The following is a 26,595-nucleotide window of genomic DNA, read 5'->3' as shown; positions in this document are numbered from 1 at the left end:
GGCTTAGGGCTAGATTTTGGCGGGTCGGCTTTTAGAGCTTAGGGCTCTGGACTAGGGATTAGGGCTCGGTGTTAGGGTCTAAGGCTCCAGGATGGAGTTGGCGACTCGGTGCTAGGGCTTAGGGCTAGGTTTAGGGAGGTTGGCTTTTAGGGCTTAGGGCTCGGCGGTAGGTTCTAGGGCTCCTGAATGGGGTTGGCGTCTCGGTGCTAGGGCTTAGGGCTAGGTTTTGAGGGGTCGGCTTTTAGGGCTTAGGGCTGCAGGCTAGGGCTTAGGGCTCGACGTTAGGGTCTATGGTTCCCGGATGGGGTTGGCGGCTCGGTGCTAGGGCTTAGGGCTAGATTTTGGCGGGTCGGCTTTTAGAGCTTAGGGCTCTGGACTAGGGATTAGGGCTCGGTGTTAGGGTCTAAGGCTCCAGGATGGAGTTGGCGACTCGGTGCTAGGGCTTAGGGCTAGGTTTAGGGAGGTTGGCTTTTAGGGCTTAGGGCTCGGCGGTAGGTTCTAGGGCTCCTGAATGGGGTTGGCGTCTCGGTGCTAGGGCTTAGGGCTAGGTTTTGAGGGGTCGGCTTTTAGGGCTTAGGGCTCTGGGCTAGGGCTTAGGGCTCAGCGTTAGGGTCTAGGGCTCCCGGATGGGGTTGGCGGCTCGGTGCTAGGGCATAGGGCTAGGTTTTGGCGGGTCGGCTTTTAGGGCTTAGGGCTCGGTGTTAGGTTCTAGGGCTCCTGAATGGGGTTGACGTCTTGGTGCTAGGGCTTAGGGCTAGGTTTTGAGGGGTCGGCTTTTAGGGCTTAGAGCTCCAGGCTAGAGCTTAGGGCTCGATGTTAGGGTCTAGGGCTCCCGGATGGGATTTGCTGGTCGGTGCTAGGGCTTAGGGCTAGGTTTTGGGGGGGGGTCGGCTTTTAGGACTTAGGGCTCCGGGCTAGGGCTTAGGGCTCGGCGTTAGGGTCTAGGGCTCCCGGATGGGGTTGGCGGCTCGGTGCTAGGGCTTAGGGCTAGGTTTTGGCGGGTCGGCTATTAGCGCTTAGGGCTCGGCGTTAGGTTCTAGGGCTCCTGAATGGGGTTGACGTCTCGGTGCTAGGGCTTAGGGCTAGGTTTTGAGGGGTCGGCTTTTAGGGCTTAGGGCTCCAGGCTACGGCTTAGGGCTCGATGTTAGGGTCTAGGGCTCCCGGATGGGATTGGCGGGTCGGTGCTAGGGCTTAGGGCTAGGTTTTGGGGGGGTCGGCTTTTAGGACTTAGGGCTCCGGGCTAGGGCTTAGGGCTCGGCGTTAGGGTCTAGGGCTCCCGGATGGGGTTGGCGGCTCGGTGCTAGGGCTTAGGGCTAGGTTTTGGCGGGTCGGCTATTAGCGCTTAGGGCTCTGGGCTAGGGCTTAGGGCTCGGTGTTACGGTCTAGGGCTCCCGGATGGAGTTGGCGACTCGGTGCTAGGGCTTAGGGCTAGGTTTTGGGAGGTTGGCTTTTAGGGCTTAGGGCTCGGCGTTAAGGTGTAGGGCTCCTGAACGGGGTTGACGTCTCGGTGCTAGGGCTTAGGGCTAGGTTTTGAGGGGTCGGCTTTTAGGGCTTAGGGCTCTGGGCTAGGGCTTAGGGCTCAGCGTTAGGGTCTAGGGCTCCCGGATGGGGTTGGCGGCTCGGTGCTAGGGCATAGGGCTAGGTTTTGGCGGGTCGGCTTTTAGGGCTTAGGGCTCGGTGTTAGGTTCTAGGGCTCCTGAATGGGGTTGACGTCTTGGTGCTAGGGCTTAGGGCTAGGTTTTGAGGGGTCGGCTTTTAGGGCTTAGAGCTCCAGGCTAGAGCTTAGGGCTCGATGTTAGGGTCTAGGGCTCCCGGATGGGATTTGCTGGTCGGTGCTAGGGCTTAGGGCTAGGTTTTGGGGGGGGGTCGGCTTTTAGGACTTAGGGCTCCGGGCTAGGGCTTAGGGCTCGGCGTTAGGGTCTAGGGCTCCCGGATGGGGTTGGCGGCTCGGTGCTAGGGCTTAGGGCTAGGTTTTGGCGGGTCGGCTATTAGCGCTTAGGGCTCGGCGTTAGGTTCTAGGGCTCCTGAATGGGGTTGACGTCTCGGTGCTAGGGCTTAGCGCTAGGTTTTGAGGGGTCGGCTTTTAGGGCTTAGAGCTCCAGGCTAGAGCTTAGGGCTCGATGTTAGGGTCTAGGGCTCCCGGATGGGATTTGCTGGTCGGTGCTAGGGCTTAGGGCTAGATTTTGGCGGGTCGGCTTTTAGAGCTTAGGGCTCTGGACTAGGGATTAGGGCTCGGTGTTAGGGTCTAAGGCTCCAGGATGGAGTTGGCGACTCGGTGCTAGGGCTTAGGGCTAGGTTTAGGGAGGTTGGCTTTTAGGGCTTAGGGCTCGGCGGTAGGTTCTAGGGCTCCTGAATGGGGTTGGCGTCTCGGTGCTAGGGCTTAGGGCTAGGTTTTGAGGGGTCGGCTTTTAGGGCTTAGGGCTGCAGGCTAGGGCTTAGGGCTCGACGTTAGGGTCTATGGTTCCCGGATGGGGTTGGCGGCTCGGTGCTAGGGCTTAGGGCTAGATTTTGGCGGGTCGGCTTTTAGAGCTTAGGGCTCTGGACTAGGGATTAGGGCTCGGTGTTAGGGTCTAAGGCTCCAGGATGGAGTTGGCGACTCGGTGCTAGGGCTTAGGGCTAGGTTTAGGGAGGTTGGCTTTTAGGGCTTAGGGCTCGGCGGTAGGTTCTAGGGCTCCTGAATGGGGTTGGCGTCTCGGTGCTAGGGCTTAGGGCTAGGTTTTGAGGGGTCGGCTTTTAGGGCTTAGGGCTCTGGGCTAGGGCTTAGGGCTCAGCGTTAGGGTCTAGGGCTCCCGGATGGGGTTGGCGGCTCGGTGCTAGGGCATAGGGCTAGGTTTTGGCGGGTCGGCTTTTAGGGCTTAGGGCTCGGTGTTAGGTTCTAGGGCTCCTGAATGGGGTTGACGTCTTGGTGCTAGGGCTTAGGGCTAGGTTTTGAGGGGTCGGCTTTTAGGGCTTAGAGCTCCAGGCTAGAGCTTAGGGCTCGATGTTAGGGTCTAGGGCTCCCGGATGGGATTTGCTGGTCGGTGCTAGGGCTTAGGGCTAGGTTTTGGGGGGGGGTCGGCTTTTAGGACTTAGGGCTCCGGGCTAGGGCTTAGGGCTCGGCGTTAGGGTCTAGGGCTCCCGGATGGGGTTGGCGGCTCGGTGCTAGGGCTTAGGGCTAGGTTTTGGCGGGTCGGCTATTAGCGCTTAGGGCTCGGCGTTAGGTTCTAGGGCTCCTGAATGGGGTTGACGTCTCGGTGCTAGGGCTTAGGGCTAGGTTTTGAGGGGTCGGCTTTTAGGGCTTAGGGCTGCAGGCTAGGGCTTAGGGCTCGACGTTAGGGTCTATGGTTCCCGGATGGGGTTGGCGGCTCGGTGCTAGGGCTTAGGGCTAGATTTTGGCGGGTCGGCTTTTAGAGCTTAGGGCTCTGGACTAGGGATTAGGGCTCGGTGTTAGGGTCTAAGGCTCCAGGATGGAGTTGGCGACTCGGTGCTAGGGCTTAGGGCTAGGTTTAGGGAGGTTGGCTTTTAGGGCTTAGGGCTCGGCGGTAGGTTCTAGGGCTCCTGAATGGGGTTGGCGTCTCGGTGCTAGGGCTTAGGGCTAGGTTTTGAGGGGTCGGCTTTTAGGGCTTAGGGCTGCAGGCTAGGGCTTAGGGCTCGACGTTAGGGTCTATGGTTCCCGGATGGGGTTGGCGGCTCGGTGCTAGGGCTTAGGGCTAGATTTTGGCGGGTCGGCTTTTAGAGCTTAGGGCTCTGGACTAGGGATTAGGGCTCGGTGTTAGGGTCTAAGGCTCCAGGATGGAGTTGGCGACTCGGTGCTAGGGCTTAGGGCTAGGTTTAGGGAGGTTGGCTTTTAGGGCTTAGGGCTCGGCGGTAGGTTCTAGGGCTCCTGAATGGGGTTGGCGTCTCGGTGCTAGGGCTTAGGGCTAGGTTTTGAGGGGTCGGCTTTTAGGGCTTAGGGCTGCAGGCTAGGGCTTAGGGCTCGACGTTAGGGTCTATGGTTCCCGGATGGGGTTGGCGGCTCGGTGCTAGGGCTTAGGGCTAGATTTTGGCGGGTCGGCTTTTAGAGCTTAGGGCTCTGGACTAGGGATTAGGGCTCGGTGTTAGGGTCTAAGGCTCCAGGATGGAGTTGGCGACTCGGTGCTAGGGCTTAGGGCTAGGTTTAGGGAGGTTGGCTTTTAGGGCTTAGGGCTCGGCGGTAGGTTCTAGGGCTCCTGAATGGGGTTGGCGTCTCGGTGCTAGGGCTTAGGGCTAGGTTTTGAGGGGTCGGCTTTTAGGGCTTAGGGCTCTGGGCTAGGGCTTAGGGCTCAGCGTTAGGGTCTAGGGCTCCCGGATGGGGTTGGCGGCTCGGTGCTAGGGCATAGGGCTAGGTTTTGGCGGGTCGGCTTTTAGGGCTTAGGGCTCGGTGTTAGGTTCTAGGGCTCCTGAATGGGGTTGACGTCTTGGTGCTAGGGCTTAGGGCTAGGTTTTGAGGGGTCGGCTTTTAGGGCTTAGAGCTCCAGGCTAGAGCTTAGGGCTCGATGTTAGGGTCTAGGGCTCCCGGATGGGATTTGCTGGTCGGTGCTAGGGCTTAGGGCTAGGTTTTGGGGGGGGGTCGGCTTTTAGGACTTAGGGCTCCGGGCTAGGGCTTAGGGCTCGGCGTTAGGGTCTAGGGCTCCCGGATGGGGTTGGCGGCTCGGTGCTAGGGCTTAGGGCTAGGTTTTGGCGGGTCGGCTATTAGCGCTTAGGGCTCGGCGTTAGGTTCTAGGGCTCCTGAATGGGGTTGACGTCTCGGTGCTAGGGCTTAGCGCTAGGTTTTGAGGGGTCGGCTTTTAGGGCTTAGAGCTCCAGGCTAGAGCTTAGGGCTCGATGTTAGGGTCTAGGGCTCCCGGATGGGATTTGCTGGTCGGTGCTAGGGCTTAGGGCTAGATTTTGGCGGGTCGGCTTTTAGAGCTTAGGGCTCTGGACTAGGGATTAGGGCTCGGTGTTAGGGTCTAAGGCTCCAGGATGGAGTTGGCGACTCGGTGCTAGGGCTTAGGGCTAGGTTTAGGGAGGTTGGCTTTTAGGGCTTAGGGCTCGGCGGTAGGTTCTAGGGCTCCTGAATGGGGTTGGCGTCTCGGTGCTAGGGCTTAGGGCTAGGTTTTGAGGGGTCGGCTTTTAGGGCTTAGGGCTGCAGGCTAGGGCTTAGGGCTCGACGTTAGGGTCTATGGTTCCCGGATGGGGTTGGCGGCTCGGTGCTAGGGCTTAGGGCTAGATTTTGGCGGGTCGGCTTTTAGAGCTTAGGGCTCTGGACTAGGGATTAGGGCTCGGTGTTAGGGTCTAAGGCTCCAGGATGGAGTTGGCGACTCGGTGCTAGGGCTTAGGGCTAGGTTTAGGGAGGTTGGCTTTTAGGGCTTAGGGCTCGGCGGTAGGTTCTAGGGCTCCTGAATGGGGTTGGCGTCTCGGTGCTAGGGCTTAGGGCTAGGTTTTGAGGGGTCGGCTTTTAGGGCTTAGGGCTCTGGGCTAGGGCTTAGGGCTCAGCGTTAGGGTCTAGGGCTCCCGGATGGGGTTGGCGGCTCGGTGCTAGGGCATAGGGCTAGGTTTTGGCGGGTCGGCTTTTAGGGCTTAGGGCTCGGTGTTAGGTTCTAGGGCTCCTGAATGGGGTTGACGTCTTGGTGCTAGGGCTTAGGGCTAGGTTTTGAGGGGTCGGCTTTTAGGGCTTAGAGCTCCAGGCTAGAGCTTAGGGCTCGATGTTAGGGTCTAGGGCTCCCGGATGGGATTTGCTGGTCGGTGCTAGGGCTTAGGGCTAGGTTTTGGGGGGGGGTCGGCTTTTAGGACTTAGGGCTCCGGGCTAGGGCTTAGGGCTCGGCGTTAGGGTCTAGGGCTCCCGGATGGGGTTGGCGGCTCGGTGCTAGGGCTTAGGGCTAGGTTTTGGCGGGTCGGCTATTAGCGCTTAGGGCTCGGCGTTAGGTTCTAGGGCTCCTGAATGGGGTTGACGTCTCGGTGCTAGGGCTTAGGGCTAGGTTTTGAGGGGTCGGCTTTTAGGGCTTAGGGCTGCAGGCTAGGGCTTAGGGCTCGACGTTAGGGTCTATGGTTCCCGGATGGGGTTGGCGGCTCGGTGCTAGGGCTTAGGGCTAGATTTTGGCGGGTCGGCTTTTAGAGCTTAGGGCTCTGGACTAGGGATTAGGGCTCGGTGTTAGGGTCTAAGGCTCCAGGATGGAGTTGGCGACTCGGTGCTAGGGCTTAGGGCTAGGTTTAGGGAGGTTGGCTTTTAGGGCTTAGGGCTCGGCGGTAGGTTCTAGGGCTCCTGAATGGGGTTGGCGTCTCGGTGCTAGGGCTTAGGGCTAGGTTTTGAGGGGTCGGCTTTTAGGGCTTAGGGCTGCAGGCTAGGGCTTAGGGCTCGACGTTAGGGTCTATGGTTCCCGGATGGGGTTGGCGGCTCGGTGCTAGGGCTTAGGGCTAGATTTTGGCGGGTCGGCTTTTAGAGCTTAGGGCTCTGGACTAGGGATTAGGGCTCGGTGTTAGGGTCTAAGGCTCCAGGATGGAGTTGGCGACTCGGTGCTAGGGCTTAGGGCTAGGTTTAGGGAGGTTGGCTTTTAGGGCTTAGGGCTCGGCGGTAGGTTCTAGGGCTCCTGAATGGGGTTGGCGTCTCGGTGCTAGGGCTTAGGGCTAGGTTTTGAGGGGTCGGCTTTTAGGGCTTAGGGCTGCAGGCTAGGGCTTAGGGCTCGACGTTAGGGTCTATGGTTCCCGGATGGGGTTGGCGGCTCGGTGCTAGGGCTTAGGGCTAGATTTTGGCGGGTCGGCTTTTAGAGCTTAGGGCTCTGGACTAGGGATTAGGGCTCGGTGTTAGGGTCTAAGGCTCCAGGATGGAGTTGGCGACTCGGTGCTAGGGCTTAGGGCTAGGTTTAGGGAGGTTGGCTTTTAGGGCTTAGGGCTCGGCGGTAGGTTCTAGGGCTCCTGAATGGGGTTGGCGTCTCGGTGCTAGGGCTTAGGGCTAGGTTTTGAGGGGTCGGCTTTTAGGGCTTAGGGCTCTGGGCTAGGGCTTAGGGCTCAGCGTTAGGGTCTAGGGCTCCCGGATGGGGTTGGCGGCTCGGTGCTAGGGCATAGGGCTAGGTTTTGGCGGGTCGGCTTTTAGGGCTTAGGGCTCGGTGTTAGGTTCTAGGGCTCCTGAATGGGGTTGACGTCTTGGTGCTAGGGCTTAGGGCTAGGTTTTGAGGGGTCGGCTTTTAGGGCTTAGAGCTCCAGGCTAGAGCTTAGGGCTCGATGTTAGGGTCTAGGGCTCCCGGATGGGATTTGCTGGTCGGTGCTAGGGCTTAGGGCTAGGTTTTGGGGGGGGGTCGGCTTTTAGGACTTAGGGCTCCGGGCTAGGGCTTAGGGCTCGGCGTTAGGGTCTAGGGCTCCCGGATGGGGTTGGCGGCTCGGTGCTAGGGCTTAGGGCTAGGTTTTGGCGGGTCGGCTATTAGCGCTTAGGGCTCGGCGTTAGGTTCTAGGGCTCCTGAATGGGGTTGACGTCTCGGTGCTAGGGCTTAGCGCTAGGTTTTGAGGGGTCGGCTTTTAGGGCTTAGAGCTCCAGGCTAGAGCTTAGGGCTCGATGTTAGGGTCTAGGGCTCCCGGATGGGATTTGCTGGTCGGTGCTAGGGCTTAGGGCTAGATTTTGGCGGGTCGGCTTTTAGAGCTTAGGGCTCTGGACTAGGGATTAGGGCTCGGTGTTAGGGTCTAAGGCTCCAGGATGGAGTTGGCGACTCGGTGCTAGGGCTTAGGGCTAGGTTTAGGGAGGTTGGCTTTTAGGGCTTAGGGCTCGGCGGTAGGTTCTAGGGCTCCTGAATGGGGTTGGCGTCTCGGTGCTAGGGCTTAGGGCTAGGTTTTGAGGGGTCGGCTTTTAGGGCTTAGGGCTGCAGGCTAGGGCTTAGGGCTCGACGTTAGGGTCTATGGTTCCCGGATGGGGTTGGCGGCTCGGTGCTAGGGCTTAGGGCTAGATTTTGGCGGGTCGGCTTTTAGAGCTTAGGGCTCTGGACTAGGGATTAGGGCTCGGTGTTAGGGTCTAAGGCTCCAGGATGGAGTTGGCGACTCGGTGCTAGGGCTTAGGGCTAGGTTTAGGGAGGTTGGCTTTTAGGGCTTAGGGCTCGGCGGTAGGTTCTAGGGCTCCTGAATGGGGTTGGCGTCTCGGTGCTAGGGCTTAGGGCTAGGTTTTGAGGGGTCGGCTTTTAGGGCTTAGGGCTCTGGGCTAGGGCTTAGGGCTCAGCGTTAGGGTCTAGGGCTCCCGGATGGGGTTGGCGGCTCGGTGCTAGGGCATAGGGCTAGGTTTTGGCGGGTCGGCTTTTAGGGCTTAGGGCTCGGTGTTAGGTTCTAGGGCTCCTGAATGGGGTTGACGTCTTGGTGCTAGGGCTTAGGGCTAGGTTTTGAGGGGTCGGCTTTTAGGGCTTAGAGCTCCAGGCTAGAGCTTAGGGCTCGATGTTAGGGTCTAGGGCTCCCGGATGGGATTTGCTGGTCGGTGCTAGGGCTTAGGGCTAGGTTTTGGGGGGGGGTCGGCTTTTAGGACTTAGGGCTCCGGGCTAGGGCTTAGGGCTCGGCGTTAGGGTCTAGGGCTCCCGGATGGGGTTGGCGGCTCGGTGCTAGGGCTTAGGGCTAGGTTTTGGCGGGTCGGCTATTAGCGCTTAGGGCTCGGCGTTAGGTTCTAGGGCTCCTGAATGGGGTTGACGTCTCGGTGCTAGGGCTTAGCGCTAGGTTTTGAGGGGTCGGCTTTTAGGGCTTAGAGCTCCAGGCTAGAGCTTAGGGCTCAATGTTAGGGTCTAGGGCTCCCGGATGGGATTTGCTGGTCGGTGCTAGGGCTTAGGGCTAGATTTTGGCGGGTCGGCTTTTAGAGCTTAGGGCTCTGGACTAGGGATTAGGGCTCGGTGTTAGGGTCTAAGGCTCCAGGATGGAGTTGGCGACTCGGTGCTAGGGCTTAGGGCTAGGTTTAGGGAGGTTGGCTTTTAGGGCTTAGGGCTCGGCGGTAGGTTCTAGGGCTCCTGAATGGGGTTGGCGTCTCGGTGCTAGGGCTTAGGGCTAGGTTTTGAGGGGTCGGCTTTTAGGGCTTAGGGCTGCAGGCTAGGGCTTAGGGCTCGACGTTAGGGTCTATGGTTCCCGGATGGGGTTGGCGGCTCGGTGCTAGGGCTTAGGGCTAGATTTTGGCGGGTCGGCTTTTAGAGCTTAGGGCTCTGGACTAGGGATTAGGGCTCGGTGTTAGGGTCTAAGGCTCCAGGATGGAGTTGGCGACTCGGTGCTAGGGCTTAGGGCTAGGTTTAGGGAGGTTGGCTTTTAGGGCTTAGGGCTCGGCGGTAGGTTCTAGGGCTCCTGAATGGGGTTGGCGTCTCGGTGCTAGGGCTTAGGGCTAGGTTTTGAGGGGTCGGCTTTTAGGGCTTAGGGCTCTGGGCTAGGGCTTAGGGCTCAGCGTTAGGGTCTAGGGCTCCCGGATGGGGTTGGCGGCTCGGTGCTAGGGCATAGGGCTAGGTTTTGGCGGGTCGGCTTTTAGGGCTTAGGGCTCGGTGTTAGGTTCTAGGGCTCCTGAATGGGGTTGACGTCTTGGTGCTAGGGCTTAGGGCTAGGTTTTGAGGGGTCGGCTTTTAGGGCTTAGAGCTCCAGGCTAGAGCTTAGGGCTCGATGTTAGGGTCTAGGGCTCCCGGATGGGATTTGCTGGTCGGTGCTAGGGCTTAGGGCTAGGTTTTGGGGGGGGGTCGGCTTTTAGGACTTAGGGCTCCGGGCTAGGGCTTAGGGCTCGGCGTTAGGGTCTAGGGCTCCCGGATGGGGTTGGCGGCTCGGTGCTAGGGCTTAGGGCTAGGTTTTGGCGGGTCGGCTATTAGCGCTTAGGGCTCGGCGTTAGGTTCTAGGGCTCCTGAATGGGGTTGACGTCTCGGTGCTAGGGCTTAGCGCTAGGTTTTGAGGGGTCGGCTTTTAGGGCTTAGAGCTCCAGGCTAGAGCTTAGGGCTCGATGTTAGGGTCTAGGGCTCCCGGATGGGATTTGCTGGTCGGTGCTAGGGCTTAGGGCTAGATTTTGGCGGGTCGGCTTTTAGAGCTTAGGGCTCTGGACTAGGGATTAGGGCTCGGTGTTAGGGTCTAAGGCTCCAGGATGGAGTTGGCGACTCGGTGCTAGGGCTTAGGGCTAGGTTTAGGGAGGTTGGCTTTTAGGGCTTAGGGCTCGGCGGTAGGTTCTAGGGCTCCTGAATGGGGTTGGCGTCTCGGTGCTAGGGCTTAGGGCTAGGTTTTGAGGGGTCGGCTTTTAGGGCTTAGGGCTGCAGGCTAGGGCTTAGGGCTCGACGTTAGGGTCTATGGTTCCCGGATGGGGTTGGCGGCTCGGTGCTAGGGCTTAGGGCTAGATTTTGGCGGGTCGGCTTTTAGAGCTTAGGGCTCTGGACTAGGGATTAGGGCTCGGTGTTAGGGTCTAAGGCTCCAGGATGGAGTTGGCGACTCGGTGCTAGGGCTTAGGGCTAGGTTTAGGGAGGTTGGCTTTTAGGGCTTAGGGCTCGGCGGTAGGTTCTAGGGCTCCTGAATGGGGTTGGCGTCTCGGTGCTAGGGCTTAGGGCTAGGTTTTGAGGGGTCGGCTTTTAGGGCTTAGGGCTGCAGGCTAGGGCTTAGGGCTCGACGTTAGGGTCTATGGTTCCCGGATGGGGTTGGCGGCTCGGTGCTAGGGCTTAGGGCTAGATTTTGGCGGGTCGGCTTTTAGAGCTTAGGGCTCTGGACTAGGGATTAGGGCTCGGTGTTAGGGTCTAAGGCTCCAGGATGGAGTTGGCGACTCGGTGCTAGGGCTTAGGGCTAGGTTTAGGGAGGTTGGCTTTTAGGGCTTAGGGCTCGGCGGTAGGTTCTAGGGCTCCTGAATGGGGTTGGCGTCTCGGTGCTAGGGCTTAGGGCTAGGTTTTGAGGGGTCGGCTTTTAGGGCTTAGGGCTCTGGGCTAGGGCTTAGGGCTCAGCGTTAGGGTCTAGGGCTCCCGGATGGGGTTGGCGGCTCGGTGCTAGGGCATAGGGCTAGGTTTTGGCGGGTCGGCTTTTAGGGCTTAGGGCTCGGTGTTAGGTTCTAGGGCTCCTGAATGGGGTTGACGTCTTGGTGCTAGGGCTTAGGGCTAGGTTTTGAGGGGTCGGCTTTTAGGGCTTAGAGCTCCAGGCTAGAGCTTAGGGCTCGATGTTAGGGTCTAGGGCTCCCGGATGGGATTTGCTGGTCGGTGCTAGGGCTTAGGGCTAGGTTTTGGGGGGGGGTCGGCTTTTAGGACTTAGGGCTCCGGGCTAGGGCTTAGGGCTCGGCGTTAGGGTCTAGGGCTCCCGGATGGGGTTGGCGGCTCGGTGCTAGGGCTTAGGGCTAGGTTTTGGCGGGTCGGCTATTAGCGCTTAGGGCTCGGCGTTAGGTTCTAGGGCTCCTGAATGGGGTTGACGTCTCGGTGCTAGGGCTTAGCGCTAGGTTTTGAGGGGTCGGCTTTTAGGGCTTAGAGCTCCAGGCTAGAGCTTAGGGCTCGATGTTAGGGTCTAGGGCTCCCGGATGGGATTTGCTGGTCGGTGCTAGGGCTTAGGGCTAGATTTTGGCGGGTCGGCTTTTAGAGCTTAGGGCTCTGGACTAGGGATTAGGGCTCGGTGTTAGGGTCTAAGGCTCCAGGATGGAGTTGGCGACTCGGTGCTAGGGCTTAGGGCTAGGTTTAGGGAGGTTGGCTTTTAGGGCTTAGGGCTCGGCGGTAGGTTCTAGGGCTCCTGAATGGGGTTGGCGTCTCGGTGCTAGGGCTTAGGGCTAGGTTTTGAGGGGTCGGCTTTTAGGGCTTAGGGCTGCAGGCTAGGGCTTAGGGCTCGACGTTAGGGTCTATGGTTCCCGGATGGGGTTGGCGGCTCGGTGCTAGGGCTTAGGGCTAGATTTTGGCGGGTCGGCTTTTAGAGCTTAGGGCTCTGGACTAGGGATTAGGGCTCGGTGTTAGGGTCTAAGGCTCCAGGATGGAGTTGGCGACTCGGTGCTAGGGCTTAGGGCTAGGTTTAGGGAGGTTGGCTTTTAGGGCTTAGGGCTCGGCGGTAGGTTCTAGGGCTCCTGAATGGGGTTGGCGTCTCGGTGCTAGGGCTTAGGGCTAGGTTTTGAGGGGTCGGCTTTTAGGGCTTAGGGCTCTGGGCTAGGGCTTAGGGCTCAGCGTTAGGGTCTAGGGCTCCCGGATGGGGTTGGCGGCTCGGTGCTAGGGCATAGGGCTAGGTTTTGGCGGGTCGGCTTTTAGGGCTTAGGGCTCGGTGTTAGGTTCTAGGGCTCCTGAATGGGGTTGACGTCTTGGTGCTAGGGCTTAGGGCTAGGTTTTGAGGGGTCGGCTTTTAGGGCTTAGAGCTCCAGGCTAGAGCTTAGGGCTCGATGTTAGGGTCTAGGGCTCCCGGATGGGATTTGCTGGTCGGTGCTAGGGCTTAGGGCTAGGTTTTGGGGGGGGGTCGGCTTTTAGGACTTAGGGCTCCGGGCTAGGGCTTAGGGCTCGGCGTTAGGGTCTAGGGCTCCCGGATGGGGTTGGCGGCTCGGTGCTAGGGCTTAGGGCTAGGTTTTGGCGGGTCGGCTATTAGCGCTTAGGGCTCGGCGTTAGGTTCTAGGGCTCCTGAATGGGGTTGACGTCTCGGTGCTAGGGCTTAGCGCTAGGTTTTGAGGGGTCGGCTTTTAGGGCTTAGAGCTCCAGGCTAGAGCTTAGGGCTCGATGTTAGGGTCTAGGGCTCCCGGATGGGATTTGCTGGTCGGTGCTAGGGCTTAGGGCTAGATTTTGGCGGGTCGGCTTTTAGAGCTTAGGGCTCTGGACTAGGGATTAGGGCTCGGTGTTAGGGTCTAAGGCTCCAGGATGGAGTTGGCGACTCGGTGCTAGGGCTTAGGGCTAGGTTTAGGGAGGTTGGCTTTTAGGGCTTAGGGCTCGGCGGTAGGTTCTAGGGCTCCTGAATGGGGTTGGCGTCTCGGTGCTAGGGCTTAGGGCTAGGTTTTGAGGGGTCGGCTTTTAGGGCTTAGGGCTGCAGGCTAGGGCTTAGGGCTCGACGTTAGGGTCTATGGTTCCCGGATGGGGTTGGCGGCTCGGTGCTAGGGCTTAGGGCTAGATTTTGGCGGGTCGGCTTTTAGAGCTTAGGGCTCTGGACTAGGGATTAGGGCTCGGTGTTAGGGTCTAAGGCTCCAGGATGGAGTTGGCGACTCGGTGCTAGGGCTTAGGGCTAGGTTTAGGGAGGTTGGCTTTTAGGGCTTAGGGCTCGGCGGTAGGTTCTAGGGCTCCTGAATGGGGTTGGCGTCTCGGTGCTAGGGCTTAGGGCTAGGTTTTGAGGGGTCGGCTTTTAGGGCTTAGGGCTCTGGGCTAGGGCTTAGGGCTCAGCGTTAGGGTCTAGGGCTCCCGGATGGGGTTGGCGGCTCGGTGCTAGGGCATAGGGCTAGGTTTTGGCGGGTCGGCTTTTAGGGCTTAGGGCTCGGTGTTAGGTTCTAGGGCTCCTGAATGGGGTTGACGTCTTGGTGCTAGGGCTTAGGGCTAGGTTTTGAGGGGTCGGCTTTTAGGGCTTAGGGCTCTGGGCTGGGGCTTAGGGCTCGGTGTTAGGGTCTAGGGCTCCCGGATTGGGTTGGCGGATCGGTGCTAGGGCTTAGGGCTAGGTTTTGGGAGATTGGCTTTTAGGGCTTAGGGCTCGGCGTTAGGGTCTAGGGCTCCTGAGTGGGGTTGATGACTCGGTGCTAGGGCTTAGGGCTAGGTTTTGAGGGGTCGGCTTTTAGGGCTTAGAGCTCCAGGCTAGAGCTTAGGGCTCGATGTTAGGGTCTAGGGCTCCCGGATGGGATTTGCTGGTCGGTGCTAGGGCTTAGGGCTAGGTTTTGGGGGGGGGTCGGCTTTTAGGACTTAGGGCTCCGGGCTAGGGCTTAGGGCTCGGCGTTAGGGTCTAGGGCTCCCGGATGGGGTTGGCGGCTCGGTGCTAGGGCTTAGGGCTAGGTTTTGGGGGGGTCGGCTTTTAGGACTTAGGGCTGCAGGCTAGGGCTTAGGGCTCGACGTTAGGGTCTATGGTTCCCGGATGGGGTTGGCGGCTCGGTGCTAGGGCTTAGGGCTAGATTTTGGCGGGTCGGCTTTTAGAGCTTAGGGCTCTGGACTAGGGATTAGGGCTCGGTGTTAGGGTCTAAGGCTCCAGGATGGAGTTGGCGACTCGGTGCTAGGGCTTAGGGCTAGGTTTAGGGAGGTTGGCTTTTAGGGCTTAGGGCTCGGCGGTAGGTTCTAGGGCTCCTGAATGGGGTTGGCGTCTCGGTGCTAGGGCTTAGGGCTAGGTTTTGAGGGGTCGGCTTTTAGGGCTTAGGGCTCTGGGCTAGGGCTTAGGGCTCAGCGTTAGGGTCTAGGGCTCCCGGATGGGGTTGGCGGCTCGGTGCTAGGGCATAGGGCTAGGTTTTGGCGGGTCGGCTTTTAGGGCTTAGGGCTCGGTGTTAGGTTCTAGGGCTCCTGAATGGGGTTGACGTCTTGGTGCTAGGGCTTAGGGCTAGGTTTTGAGGGGTCGGCTTTTAGGGCTTAGAGCTCCAGGCTAGAGCTTAGGGCTCGATGTTAGGGTCTAGGGCTCCCGGATGGGATTTGCTGGTCGGTGCTAGGGCTTAGGGCTAGGTTTTGGGGGGGGGTCGGCTTTTAGGACTTAGGGCTCCGGGCTAGGGCTTAGGGCTCGGCGTTAGGGTCTAGGGCTCCCGGATGGGGTTGGCGGCTCGGTGCTAGGGCTTAGGGCTAGGTTTTGGCGGGTCGGCTATTAGCGCTTAGGGCTCGGCGTTAGGTTCTAGGGCTCCTGAATGGGGTTGACGTCTCGGTGCTAGGGCTTAGCGCTAGGTTTTGAGGGGTCGGCTTTTAGGGCTTAGAGCTCCAGGCTAGAGCTTAGGGCTCGATGTTAGGGTCTAGGGCTCCCGGATGGGATTTGCTGGTCGGTGCTAGGGCTTAGGGCTAGATTTTGGCGGGTCGGCTTTTAGAGCTTAGGGCTCTGGACTAGGGATTAGGGCTCGGTGTTAGGGTCTAAGGCTCCAGGATGGAGTTGGCGACTCGGTGCTAGGGCTTAGGGCTAGGTTTAGGGAGGTTGGCTTTTAGGGCTTAGGGCTCGGCGGTAGGTTCTAGGGCTCCTGAATGGGGTTGGCGTCTCGGTGCTAGGGCTTAGGGCTAGGTTTTGAGGGGTCGGCTTTTAGGGCTTAGGGCTGCAGGCTAGGGCTTAGGGCTCGACGTTAGGGTCTATGGTTCCCGGATGGGGTTGGCGGCTCGGTGCTAGGGCTTAGGGCTAGATTTTGGCGGGTCGGCTTTTAGAGCTTAGGGCTCTGGACTAGGGATTAGGGCTCGGTGTTAGGGTCTAAGGCTCCAGGATGGAGTTGGCGACTCGGTGCTAGGGCTTAGGGCTAGGTTTAGGGAGGTTGGCTTTTAGGGCTTAGGGCTCGGCGGTAGGTTCTAGGGCTCCTGAATGGGGTTGGCGTCTCGGTGCTAGGGCTTAGGGCTAGGTTTTGAGGGGTCGGCTTTTAGGGCTTAGGGCTGCAGGCTAGGGCTTAGGGCTCGACGTTAGGGTCTATGGTTCCCGGATGGGGTTGGCGGCTCGGTGCTAGGGCTTAGGGCTAGATTTTGGCGGGTCGGCTTTTAGAGCTTAGGGCTCTGGACTAGGGATTAGGGCTCGGTGTTAGGGTCTAAGGCTCCAGGATGGAGTTGGCGACTCGGTGCTAGGGCTTAGGGCTAGGTTTAGGGAGGTTGGCTTTTAGGGCTTAGGGCTCGGCGGTAGGTTCTAGGGCTCCTGAATGGGGTTGGCGTCTCGGTGCTAGGGCTTAGGGCTAGGTTTTGAGGGGTCGGCTTTTAGGGCTTAGGGCTCTGGGCTAGGGCTTAGGGCTCAGCGTTAGGGTCTAGGGCTCCCGGATGGGGTTGGCGGCTCGGTGCTAGGGCATAGGGCTAGGTTTTGGCGGGTCGGCTTTTAGGGCTTAGGGCTCGGTGTTAGGTTCTAGGGCTCCTGAATGGGGTTGACGTCTTGGTGCTAGGGCTTAGGGCTAGGTTTTGAGGGGTCGGCTTTTAGGGCTTAGAGCTCCAGGCTAGAGCTTAGGGCTCGATGTTAGGGTCTAGGGCTCCCGGATGGGATTTGCTGGTCGGTGCTAGGGCTTAGGGCTAGGTTTTGGGGGGGGGTCGGCTTTTAGGACTTAGGGCTCCGGGCTAGGGCTTAGGGCTCGGCGTTAGGGTCTAGGGCTCCCGGATGGGGTTGGCGGCTCGGTGCTAGGGCTTAGGGCTAGGTTTTGGCGGGTCGGCTATTAGCGCTTAGGGCTCGGCGTTAGGTTCTAGGGCTCCTGAATGGGGTTGACGTCTCGGTGCTAGGGCTTAGCGCTAGGTTTTGAGGGGTCGGCTTTTAGGGCTTAGAGCTCCAGGCTAGAGCTTAGGGCTCGATGTTAGGGTCTAGGGCTCCCGGATGGGATTTGCTGGTCGGTGCTAGGGCTTAGGGCTAGATTTTGGCGGGTCGGCTTTTAGAGCTTAGGGCTCTGGACTAGGGATTAGGGCTCGGTGTTAGGGTCTAAGGCTCCAGGATGGAGTTGGCGACTCGGTGCTAGGGCTTAGGGCTAGGTTTAGGGAGGTTGGCTTTTAGGGCTTAGGGCTCGGCGGTAGGTTCTAGGGCTCCTGAATGGGGTTGGCGTCTCGGTGCTAGGGCTTAGGGCTAGGTTTTGAGGGGTCGGCTTTTAGGGCTTAGGGCTGCAGGCTAGGGCTTAGGGCTCGACGTTAGGGTCTATGGTTCCCGGATGGGGTTGGCGGCTCGGTGCTAGGGCTTAGGGCTAGATTTTGGCGGGTCGGCTTTTAGAGCTTAGGGCTCTGGACTAGGGATTAGGGCTCGGTGTTAGGGTCTAAGGCTCCAGGATGGAGTTGGCGACTCGGTGCTAGGGCTTAGGGCTAGGTTTAGGGAGGTTGGCTTTTAGGGCTTAGGGCTCGGCGGTAGGTTCTAGGGCTCCTGAATGGGGTTGGCGTCTCGGTGCTAGGGCTTAGGGCTAGGTTTTGAGGGGTCGGCTTTTAGGGCTTAGGGCTCTGGGCTAGGGCTTAGGGCTCAGCGTTAGGGTCTAGGGCTCCCGGATGGGGTTGGCGGCTCGGTGCTAGGGCATAGGGCTAGGTTTTGGCGGGTCGGCTTTTAGGGCTTAGGGCTCGGTGTTAGGTTCTAGGGCTCCTGAATGGGGTTGACGTCTTGGTGCTAGGGCTTAGGGCTAGGTTTTGAGGGGTCGGCTTTTAGGGCTTAGAGCTCCAGGCTAGAGCTTAGGGCTCGATGTTAGGGTCTAGGGCTCCCGGATGGGATTTGCTGGTCGGTGCTAGGGCTTAGGGCTAGGTTTTGGGGGGGGGTCGGCTTTTAGGACTTAGGGCTCCGGGCTAGGGCTTAGGGCTCGGCGTTAGGGTCTAGGGCTCCCGGATGGGGTTGGCGGCTCGGTGCTAGGGCTTAGGGCTAGGTTTTGGCGGGTCGGCTATTAGCGCTTAGGGCTCGGCGTTAGGTTCTAGGGCTCCTGAATGGGGTTGACGTCTCGGTGCTAGGGCTTAGCGCTAGGTTTTGAGGGGTCGGCTTTTAGGGCTTAGAGCTCCAGGCTAGAGCTTAGGGCTCGATGTTAGGGTCTAGGGCTCCCGGATGGGATTTGCTGGTCGGTGCTAGGGCTTAGGGCTAGATTTTGGCGGGTCGGCTTTTAGAGCTTAGGGCTCTGGACTAGGGATTAGGGCTCGGTGTTAGGGTCTAAGGCTCCAGGATGGAGTTGGCGACTCGGTGCTAGGGCTTAGGGCTAGGTTTAGGGAGGTTGGCTTTTAGGGCTTAGGGCTCGGCGGTAGGTTCTAGGGCTCCTGAATGGGGTTGGCGTCTCGGTGCTAGGGCTTAGGGCTAGGTTTTGAGGGGTCGGCTTTTAGGGCTTAGGGCTGCAGGCTAGGGCTTAGGGCTCGACGTTAGGGTCTATGGTTCCCGGATGGGGTTGGCGGCTCGGTGCTAGGGCTTAGGGCTAGATTTTGGCGGGTCGGCTTTTAGAGCTTAGGGCTCTGGACTAGGGATTAGGGCTCGGTGTTAGGGTCTAAGGCTCCAGGATGGAGTTGGCGACTCGGTGCTAGGGCTTAGGGCTAGGTTTAGGGAGGTTGGCTTTTAGGGCTTAGGGCTCGGCGGTAGGTTCTAGGGCTCCTGAATGGGGTTGGCGTCTCGGTGCTAGGGCTTAGGGCTAGGTTTTGAGGGGTCGGCTTTTAGGGCTTAGGGCTCTGGGCTAGGGCTTAGGGCTCAGCGTTAGGGTCTAGGGCTCCCGGATGGGGTTGGCGGCTCGGTGCTAGGGCATAGGGCTAGGTTTTGGCGGGTCGGCTTTTAGGGCTTAGGGCTCGGTGTTAGGTTCTAGGGCTCCTGAATGGGGTTGACGTCTTGGTGCTAGGGCTTAGGGCTAGGTTTTGAGGGGTCGGCTTTTAGGGCTTAGGGCTCTGGGCTGGGGCTTAGGGCTCGGTGTTAGGGTCTAGGGCTCCCGGATTGGGTTGGCGGATCGGTGCTAGGGCTTAGGGCTAGGTTTTGGGAGATTGGCTTTTAGGGCTTAGGGCTCGGCGTTAGGGTCTAGGGCTCCTGAGTGGGGTTGATGACTCGGTGCTAGGGCTTAGGGCTAGGTTTTGAGGGGTCGGCTTTTAGGGCTTAGAGCTCCAGGCTAGAGCTTAGGGCTCGATGTTAGGGTCTAGGGCTCCCGGATGGGATTTGCTGGTCGGTGCTAGGGCTTAGGGCTAGGTTTTGGGGGGGGGTCGGCTTTTAGGACTTAGGGCTCCGGGCTAGGGCTTAGGGCTCGGCGTTAGGGTCTAGGGCTCCCGGATGGGGTTGGCGGCTCGGTGCTAGGGCTTAGGGCTAGGTTTTGGGGGGGTCGGCTTTTAGGACTTAGGGCTGCAGGCTAGGGCTTAGGGCTCGACGTTAGGGTCTATGGTTCCCGGATGGGGTTGGCGGCTCGGTGCTAGGGCTTAGGGCTAGATTTTGGCGGGTCGGCTTTTAGAGCTTAGGGCTCTGGACTAGGGATTAGGGCTCGGTGTTAGGGTCTAAGGCTCCAGGATGGAGTTGGCGACTCGGTGCTAGGGCTTAGGGCTAGGTTTAGGGAGGTTGGCTTTTAGGGCTTAGGGCTCGGCGGTAGGTTCTAGGGCTCCTGAATGGGGTTGGCGTCTCGGTGCTAGGGCTTAGGGCTAGGTTTTGAGGGGTCGGCTTTTAGGGCTTAGGGCTGCAGGCTAGGGCTTAGGGCTCGACGTTAGGGTCTATGGTTCCCGGATGGGGTTGGCGGCTCGGTGCTAGGGCTTAGGGCTAGATTTTGGCGGGTCGGCTTTTAGAGCTTAGGGCTCTGGACTAGGGATTAGGGCTCGGTGTTAGGGTCTAAGGCTCCAGGATGGAGTTGGCGACTCGGTGCTAGGGCTTAGGGCTAGGTTTAGGGAGGTTGGCTTTTAGGGCTTAGGGCTCGGCGGTAGGTTCTAGGGCTCCTGAATGGGGTTGGCGTCTCGGTGCTAGGGCTTAGGGCTAGGTTTTGAGGGGTCGGCTTTTAGGGCTTAGGGCTGCAGGCTAGGGCTTAGGGCTCGACGTTAGGGTCTATGGTTCCCGGATGGGGTTGGCGGCTCGGTGCTAGGGCTTAGGGCTAGATTTTGGCGGGTCGGCTTTTAGAGCTTAGGGCTCTGGACTAGGGATTAGGGCTCGGTGTTAGGGTCTAAGGCTCCAGGATGGAGTTGGCGACTCGGTGCTAGGGCTTAGGGCTAGGTTTAGGGAGGTTGGCTTTTAGGGCTTAGGGCTCGGCGGTAGGTTCTAGGGCTCCTGAATGGGGTTGGCGTCTCGGTGCTAGGGCTTAGGGCTAGGTTTTGAGGGGTCGGCTTTTAGGGCTTAGGGCTGCAGGCTAGGGCTTAGGGCTCGACGTTAGGGTCTATGGTTCCCGGATGGGGTTGGCGGCTCGGTGCTAGGGCTTAGGGCTAGATTTTGGCGGGTCGGCTTTTAGAGCTTAGGGCTCTGGACTAGGGATTAGGGCTCGGTGTTAGGGTCTAAGGCTCCAGGATGGAGTTGGCGACTCGGTGCTAGGGCTTAGGGCTAGGTTTAGGGAGGTTGGCTTTTAGGGCTTAGGGCTCGGCGGTAGGTTCTAGGGCTCCTGAATGGGGTTGGCGTCTCGGTGCTAGGGCTTAGGGCTAGGTTTTGAGGGGTCGGCTTTTAGGGCTTAGGGCTGCAGGCTAGGGCTTAGGGCTCGACGTTAGGGTCTATGGTTCCCGGATGGGGTTGGCGGCTCGGTGCTAGGGCTTAGGGCTAGATTTTGGCGGGTCGGCTTTTAGAGCTTAGGGCTCTGGACTAGGGATTAGGGCTCGGTGTTAGGGTCTAAGGCTCCAGGATGGAGTTGGCGACTCGGTGCTAGGGCTTAGGGCTAGGTTTAGGGAGGTTGGCTTTTAGGGCTTAGGGCTCGGCGGTAGGTTCTAGGGCTCCTGAATGGGGTTGGCGTCTCGGTGCTAGGGCTTAGGGCTAGGTTTTGAGGGGTCGGCTTTTAGGGCTTAGGGCTCTGGGCTAGGGCTTAGGGCTCAGCGTTAGGGTCTAGGGCTCCCGGATGGGGTTGGCGGCTCGGTGCTAGGGCATAGGGCTAGGTTTTGGCGGGTCGGCTTTTAGGGCTTAGGGCTCGGTGTTAGGTTCTAGGGCTCCTGAATGGGGTTGACGTCTTGGTGCTAGGGCTTAGGGCTAGGTTTTGAGGGGTCGGCTTTTAGGGCTTAGAGCTCCAGGCTAGAGCTTAGGGCTCGATGTTAGGGTCTAGGGCTCCCGGATGGGATTTGCTGGTCGGTGCTAGGGCTTAGGGCTAGGTTTTGGGGGGGGGTCGGCTTTTAGGACTTAGGGCTCCGGGCTAGGGCTTAGGGCTCGGCGTTAGGGTCTAGGGCTCCCGGATGGGGTTGGCGGCTCGGTGCTAGGGCTTAGGGCTAGGTTTTGGCGGGTCGGCTATTAGCGCTTAGGGCTCGGCGTTAGGTTCTAGGGCTCCTGAATGGGGTTGACGTCTCGGTGCTAGGGCTTAGCGCTAGGTTTTGAGGGGTCGGCTTTTAGGGCTTAGAGCTCCAGGCTAGAGCTTAGGGCTCGATGTTAGGGTCTAGGGCTCCCGGATGGGATTTGCTGGTCGGTGCTAGGGCTTAGGGCTAGATTTTGGCGGGTCGGCTTTTAGAGCTTAGGGCTCTGGACTAGGGATTAGGGCTCGGTGTTAGGGTCTAAGGCTCCAGGATGGAGTTGGCGACTCGGTGCTAGGGCTTAGGGCTAGGTTTAGGGAGGTTGGCTTTTAGGGCTTAGGGCTCGGCGGTAGGTTCTAGGGCTCCTGAATGGGGTTGGCGTCTCGGTGCTAGGGCTTAGGGCTAGGTTTTGAGGGGTCGGCTTTTAGGGCTTAGGGCTGCAGGCTAGGGCTTAGGGCTCGACGTTAGGGTCTATGGTTCCCGGATGGGGTTGGCGGCTCGGTGCTAGGGCTTAGGGCTAGATTTTGGCGGGTCGGCTTTTAGAGCTTAGGGCTCTGGACTAGGGATTAGGGCTCGGTGTTAGGGTCTAAGGCTCCAGGATGGAGTTGGCGACTCGGTGCTAGGGCTTAGGGCTAGGTTTAGGGAGGTTGGCTTTTAGGGCTTAGGGCTCGGCGGTAGGTTCTAGGGCTCCTGAATGGGGTTGGCGTCTCGGTGCTAGGGCTTAGGGCTAGGTTTTGAGGGGTCGGCTTTTAGGGCTTAGGGCTGCAGGCTAGGGCTTAGGGCTCGACGTTAGGGTCTATGGTTCCCGGATGGGGTTGGCGGCTCGGTGCTAGGGCTTAGGGCTAGATTTTGGCGGGTCGGCTTTTAGAGCTTAGGGCTCTGGACTAGGGATTAGGGCTCGGTGTTAGGGTCTAAGGCTCCAGGATGGAGTTGGCGACTCGGTGCTAGGGCTTAGGGCTAGGTTTAGGGAGGTTGGCTTTTAGGGCTTAGGGCTCGGCGGTAGGTTCTAGGGCTCCTGAATGGGGTTGGCGTCTCGGTGCTAGGGCTTAGGGCTAGGTTTTGAGGGGTCGGCTTTTAGGGCTTAGGGCTGCAGGCTAGGGCTTAGGGCTCGACGTTAGGGTCTATGGTTCCCGGATGGGGTTGGCGGCTCGGTGCTAGGGCTTAGGGCTAGATTTTGGCGGGTCGGCTTTTAGAGCTTAGGGCTCTGGACTAGGGATTAGGGCTCGGTGTTAGGGTCTAAGGCTCCAGGATGGAGTTGGCGACTCGGTGCTAGGGCTTAGGGCTAGGTTTAGGGAGGTTGGCTTTTAGGGCTTAGGGCTCGGCGGTAGGTTCTAGGGCTCCTGAATGGGGTTGGCGTCTCGGTGCTAGGGCTTAGGGCTAGGTTTTGAGGGGTCGGCTTTTAGGGCTTAGGGCTGCAGGCTAGGGCTTAGGGCTCGACGTTAGGGTCTATGGTTCCCGGATGGGGTTGGCGGCTCGGTGCTAGGGCTTAGGGCTAGATTTTGGCGGGTCGGCTTTTAGAGCTTAGGGCTCTGGACTAGGGATTAGGGCTCGGTGTTAGGGTCTAAGGCTCCAGGATGGAGTTGGCGACTCGGTGCTAGGGCTTAGGGCTAGGTTTAGGGAGGTTGGCTTTTAGGGCTTAGGGCTCGGCGGTAGGTTCTAGGGCTCCTGAATGGGGTTGGCGTCTCGGTGCTAGGGCTTAGGGCTAGGTTTTGAGGGGTCGGCTTTTAGGGCTTAGGGCTGCAGGCTAGGGCTTAGGGCTCGACGTTAGGGTCTATGGTTCCCGGATGGGGTTGGCGGCTCGGTGCTAGGGCTTAGGGCTAGATTTTGGCGGGTCGGCTTTTAGAGCTTAGGGCTCTGGACTAGGGATTAGGGCTCGGTGTTAGGGTCTAAGGCTCCAGGATGGAGTTGGCGACTCGGTGCTAGGGCTTAGGGCTAGGTTTAGGGAGGTTGGCTTTTAGGGCTTAGGGCTCGGCGGTAGGTTCTAGGGCTCCTGAATGGGGTTGGCGTCTCGGTGCTAGGGCTTAGGGCTAGGTTTTGAGGGGTCGGCTTTTAGGGCTTAGGGCTCTGGGCTAGGGCTTAGGGCTCAGCGTTAGGGTCTAGGGCTCCCGGATGGGGTTGGCGGCTCGGTGCTAGGGCATAGGGCTAGGTTTTGGCGGGTCGGCTTTTAGGGCTTAGGGCTCGGTGTTAGGTTCTAGGGCTCCTGAATGGGGTTGACGTCTTGGTGCTAGGGCTTAGGGCTAGGTTTTGAGGGGTCGGCTTTTAGGGCTTAGAGCTCCAGGCTAGAGCTTAGGGCTCGATGTTAGGGTCTAGGGCTCCCGGATGGGATTTGCTGGTCGGTGCTAGGGCTTAGGGCTAGGTTTTGGGGGGGGGTCGGCTTTTAGGACTTAGGGCTCCGGGCTAGGGCTTAGGGCTCGGCGTTAGGGTCTAGGGCTCCCGGATGGGGTTGGCGGCTCGGTGCTAGGGCTTAGGGCTAGGTTTTGGGGGGGTCGGCTTTTAGGACTTAGGGCTGCAGGCTAGGGCTTAGGGCTCGACGTTAGGGTCTATGGTTCCCGGATGGGGTTGGCGGCTCGGTGCTAGGGCTTAGGGCTAGATTTTGGCGGGTCGGCTTTTAGAGCTTAGGGCTCTGGACTAGGGATTAGGGCTCGGTGTTAGGGTCTAAGGCTCCAGGATGGAGTTGGCGACTCGGTGCTAGGGCTTAGGGCTAGGTTTAGGGAGGTTGGCTTTTAGGGCTTAGGGCTCGGCGGTAGGTTCTAGGGCTCCTGAATGGGGTTGGCGTCTCGGTGCTAGGGCTTAGGGCTAGGTTTTGAGGGGTCGGCTTTTAGGGCTTAGGGCTCTGGGCTAGGGCTTAGGGCTCAGCGTTAGGGTCTAGGGCTCCCGGATGGGGTTGGCGGCTCGGTGCTAGGGCATAGGGCTAGGTTTTGGCGGGTCGGCTTTTAGGGCTTAGGGCTCGGTGTTAGGTTCTAGGGCTCCTGAATGGGGTTGACGTCTTGGTGCTAGGGCTTAGGGCTAGGTTTTGAGGGGTCGGCTTTTAGGGCTTAGGGCTCTGGGCTGGGGCTTAGGGCTCGGTGTTAGGGTCTAGGGCTCCCGGATTGGGTTGGCGGATCGGTGCTAGGGCTTAGGGCTAGGTTTTGGGAGATTGGCTTTTAGGGCTTAGGGCTCGGCGTTAGGGTCTAGGGCTCCTGAGTGGGGTTGATGACTCGGTGCTAGGGCTTAGGGCTAGGTTTTGAGGGGTCGGCTTTTAGGGCTTAGAGCTCCAGGCTAGAGCTTAGGGCTCGATGTTAGGGTCTAGGGCTCCCGGATGGGATTTGCTGGTCGGTGCTAGGGCTTAGGGCTAGGTTTTGGGGGGGGGTCGGCTTTTAGGACTTAGGGCTCCGGGCTAGGGCTTAGGGCTCGGCGTTAGGGTCTAGGGCTCCCGGATGGGGTTGGCGGCTCGGTGCTAGGGCTTAGGGCTAGGTTTTGGCGGGTCGGCTTTTAGGGCTTAGGGCTCGGCGTTAGGTTCTAGGGCTCCTGAATGGGGTTGACGTCTCGGTGCTAGGGCTTAGGGCTAGGTTTTGAGGGGTCGGCTTTTAGGGCTTAGGGCTCCAGGCTACGGCTTAGGGCTCGATGTTAGGGTCTAGGGCTCCCGGATGGGATTGGCGGGTCGGTGCTAGGGCTTAGGGCTAGGTTTTGGGGGGGTCGGCTTTTAGGACTTAGGGCTCCGGGCTAGGGCTTAGGGCTCGGCGTTAGGGTCTAGGGCTCCCGGATGGGGTTGGCGGCTCGGTGCTAGGGCTTAGGGCTAGGTTTTGGGGGGGTCGGCTTTTAGGACTTAGGGCTGCAGGCTAGGGCTTAGGGCTCGACGTTAGGGTCTATGGTTCCCGGATGGGGTTGGCGGCTCGGTGCTAGGGCTTAGGGCTAGATTTTGGCGGGTCGGCTTTTAGAGCTTAGGGCTCTGGACTAGGGATTAGGGCTCGGTGTTAGGGTCTAAGGCTCCAGGATGGAGTTGGCGACTCGGTGCTAGGGCTTAGGGCTAGGTTTAGGGAGGTTGGCTTTTAGGGCTTAGGGCTCGGCGGTAGGTTCTAGGGCTCCTGAATGGGGTTGGCGTCTCGGTGCTAGGGCTTAGGGCTAGGTTTTGAGGGGTCGGCTTTTAGGGCTTAGGGCTGCAGGCTAGGGCTTAGGGCTCGACGTTAGGGTCTATGGTTCCCGGATGGGGTTGGCGGCTCGGTGCTAGGGCTTAGGGCTAGATTTTGGCGGGTCGGCTTTTAGAGCTTAGGGCTCTGGACTAGGGATTAGGGCTCGGTGTTAGGGTCTAAGGCTCCAGGATGGAGTTGGCGACTCGGTGCTAGGGCTTAGGGCTAGGTTTAGGGAGGTTGGCTTTTAGGGCTTAGGGCTCGGCGGTAGGTTCTAGGGCTCCTGAATGGGGTTGGCGTCTCGGTGCTAGGGCTTAGGGCTAGGTTTTGAGGGGTCGGCTTTTAGGGCTTAGGGCTGCAGGCTAGGGCTTAGGGCTCGACGTTAGGGTCTATGGTTCCCGGATGGGGTTGGCGGCTCGGTGCTAGGGCTTAGGGCTAGATTTTGGCGGGTCGGCTTTTAGAGCTTAGGGCTCTGGACTAGGGATTAGGGCTCGGTGTTAGGGTCTAAGGCTCCAGGATGGAGTTGGCGACTCGGTGCTAGGGCTTAGGGCTAGGTTTAGGGAGGTTGGCTTTTAGGGCTTAGGGCTCGGCGGTAGGTTCTAGGGCTCCTGAATGGGGTTGGCGTCTCGGTGCTAGGGCTTAGGGCTAGGTTTTGAGGGGTCGGCTTTTAGGGCTTAGGGCTCTGGGCTAGGGCTTAGGGCTCAGCGTTAGGGTCTAGGGCTCCCGGATGGGGTTGGCGGCTCGGTGCTAGGGCATAGGGCTAGGTTTTGGCGGGTCGGCTTTTAGGGCTTAGGGCTCGGCGTTAGGTTCTAGGGCTCCTGAATGGGGTTGACGTCTCGGTGCTAGGGCTTAGCGCTAGGTTTTGAGGGGTCGGCTTTTAGGGCTTAGAGCTCCAGGCTAGAGCTTAGGGCTCGATGTTAGGGTCTAGGGCTCCCGGATGGGATTTGCTGGTCGGTGCTAGGGCTTAGGGCTAGGTTTTGGGGGGGTCGGCTTTTAGGACTTAGGGCTCCGGGCTAGGGCTTAGGGCTCGGCGTTAGGGTCTAGGGCTCCCGGATGGGGTTGGCGGCTCGGTGCTAGGGCTTAGGGCTAGGTTTTGGCGGGTCGGCTTTTAGGGCTTAGGGCTCGGCGTTAGGTTCTAGGGCTCCTGAATGGGGTTGACGTCTCGGTGCTAGGGCTTAGCGCTAGGTTTTGAGGGGTCGGCTTTTAGGGCTTAGAGCTCCAGGCTAGAGCTTAGGGCTCGATGTTAGGGTCTAGGGCTCCCGGATGGGATTTGCTGGTCGGTGCTAGGGCTTAGGGCTAGGTTTTGGGGGGGGGTCGGCTTTTAGGACTTAGGGCTCCGGGCTAGGGCTTAGGGCTCGGCGTTAGGGTCTAGGGCTCCCGGATGGGGTTGGCGGCTCGGTGCTAGGGCTTAGGGCTAGGTTTTGGCGGGTCGGCTATTAGCGCTTAGGGCTCGGCGTTAGGTTCTAGGGCTCCTGAATGGGGTTGACGTCTCGGTGCTAGGGCTTAGCGCTAGGTTTTGAGGGGTCGGCTTTTAGGGCTTAGAGCTCCAGGCTAGAGCTTAGGGCTCGATGTTAGGGTCTAGGGCTCCCGGATGGGATTTGCTGGTCGGTGCTAGGGCTTAGGGCTAGATTTTGGCGGGTCGGCTTTTAGAGCTTAGGGCTCTGGACTAGGGATTAGGGCTCGGTGTTAGG

The sequence above is a fragment of the Triturus cristatus genome, chromosome 3_1 (assembly GCF_964204655.1).
Source record: "Triturus cristatus chromosome 3_1, aTriCri1.1, whole genome shotgun sequence".
NCBI lineage: Eukaryota > Metazoa > Chordata > Amphibia > Caudata > Salamandridae > Triturus > Triturus cristatus.
This window is presented reverse-complemented; position numbering follows the sequence as displayed.